Consider the following 2,380-nt stretch of genomic DNA (forward strand, 5'->3'; position numbering starts at 1 on the left):
CAAGACGATATAAATATATATATTCAAACCCCACTCGACTGACTGAAAAAGGCTAAGGGACTGTACGATATTTACCGGGGGGGGAGGGCTGGTGCAAAATGGTCCGGTAAAAATTTTTTTCAATGGCCCTCCCCCCGGCTCAAAATTTTTTTCGATGGCCCTCCCCCCACCCCAAAAAATTTTTCGATGGCCCTCCCCCACCCAAAAAATTTTTCGATGGCCCTCCCCCCATTTTTCGATGTCTCTTTATCCCTCCGTAAATTCCCGAATTAAGTACGCATCCCGATTAAAGGTACGCGCCCCCAATTTGGGGCTGATGGGAGACAAATATTCCCGTCTGAAATGGAAAAATTCTGATGGAAAAGTACACACTCCTTCTACGCACGGCCGGTACCTCTGGTCTTAAAGACAGTTCATCGTTCCAAACAAATTTAAAATTGCAGCTTTAAAATTGTTAAAAACTAGATTTATGCTGTGTACTGCGTGATTGTATGGTAACGTAGCGGGAAACGTTCCATGTTCGGGCTTGTTTTCACCGCCGGCCGCAGCCGACTTGCAAGACGTCACCACCGCATCGAAAGGTAAGGCAAGTGCGGCGAAACGTACAGCTTTGGATCCCGGAGAACGTTGGTGATCAAACAAGCAATGGTCAATAAAGATTCGTGAAAAAATACCGTATTTCAATATTGACTTCATCGGTAGCGGGGGGTAGTTGAATGTTGATGTACAAGTACGTAGCTTTGCTGGGTTTTTTTTACTACATGTAACAGTTATACGAAATGCACCGAACACTTAAAATAGCACCCGCCCGATCAACCCATGGAGAGCAATTAATTAACGATCATCGAGGCGGAGAACTGGGCGGAGTATTCATGCTACTGTAGAGGTGCTGCCTTAAAATTTGCCACCCGTTACACCTCTAAGGAATAAACACATGTGTTAATTATTTTGTACTCCGTAAAACTCATAAGTACATTCTGTTCAGAGGAAAGAAAGATTTCCTTCCCGGGGCCCAGGTTCTGGAAAGCTGTCCTCAGCGCTGCCACGGCCCTCTCTGTGTTCTTCAGCTGTAGGTGCACTTTGAAACTTTGACTTTGCCTGTCGGCGCGCTCAGCACCCCACCCACCGGCCTTTCATCAAAGACTACATTTTAAGATAACTCCGCCCATATCATTGTAGCTTGCCGAACAGTCGGGTGGGAGAGTACATCTAGCTGGCATTTTTACGTCGTACTGCACTGGCTGGTATAGTCCGCTACAAAGTAATTTCCCATGGCGTTTATCAAGATTTAAAAAGATTTATGATACGAAATGAAACATGGATAACAATATCTGTCAACTGAACCTTTGAAACGGCATGGGGTAAAATCTTTGTCGAAGATTTCTGAGTTAAACTCAAGCCGGAAGTGCATTAGAACTGACCATCAGTCGAGGCACAACTGTTATTTTATCACGTTACGTTTTGTTTACGACGATTAAAAACTTCACGGCTTGCGGACCATTTCAAATATTACCGCTCATAAACCCTCTTACAATTTTATATGTACTTACGGGGGGTTATATTTTCGGCCGGAGTTCCACTGAGATCGGCGTCGACTGGCTGGGGGACGGCCGGTCGGCATGACGGAGCGCCGGGCGTCATTGCTAGTGACCAACATGTTCTTACCGAGGGTGACTTGACTTCTTTTTTACCACAACTTGGTGTAAATATCGACGATAGTCAGAGGAATTATGTTCATATTTGAAGATCAACTTTATTTCCACTCGTCAATATTCTTATCTAAACATGCTATGGACGATCGATGTCGTTCCAAGTTCCCCGTGCCGGTGTTCCGCTATATATATCCCTGGGTCGTCCACGGATTTGTCGGGGGAAAACCTCAAATAAACCTCAAAAACCTCGCACCCCGACTTTGGCGACGGCCCGAGACACTTTTGGGATTTGGAAAAGTTTTAAAAGTGCGTACTATATTTCAAATTTACGGCGTATTTCTTGTAATTCGGTACTACGCGACGCCATATTTTGGAAAACTTTTTCAGTGGCCCTCCCCCCCAAGGCTGATTTTTTTTCGATGGCCCTCCCCTCGGTTAAGATATTTTTTTCGATGGCCCTCCCCCCAGGCCAAAATTTTTTTCAATGCACCAGCCCTCCCCCCCCCCGGTAAATATCGTACAGTCCCTTAACCATTAATGATGGTGGATGATAAACAAAGACCAGTTGGATCAGTAATAATAAAACAACGACGAATTTCTCACGTGACACAAAAACTCTGAAGACAGACAGTTTGTCATCAGCTACACTTACAATATAAAGGAAACGAACGGGTCACCATTTGATTCAACTACATACTATGGTAAGAAAAATAGCCAACATTTTAGTC

General features: G+C 44.5%; 1 protein-coding gene across 1 annotated transcript in view; it reads right to left on the minus strand.

Annotated features, from left to right (window-relative positions):
• LOC109474180 overlaps positions 1 to 2,380 on the minus strand; it is a 5,647-nt gene that overhangs the window by 2,694 nt on the left and 573 nt on the right. The window lies entirely within an intron of this gene.

The sequence above is a fragment of the Branchiostoma belcheri genome, unplaced genomic scaffold, assembly GCF_001625305.1.
Source record: "Branchiostoma belcheri isolate BF01 breed outbred unplaced genomic scaffold, Haploidv18h27 scaffold30, whole genome shotgun sequence".
Classification (NCBI taxonomy): Eukaryota; Metazoa; Chordata; class Leptocardii; order Amphioxiformes; family Branchiostomatidae; genus Branchiostoma; species Branchiostoma belcheri.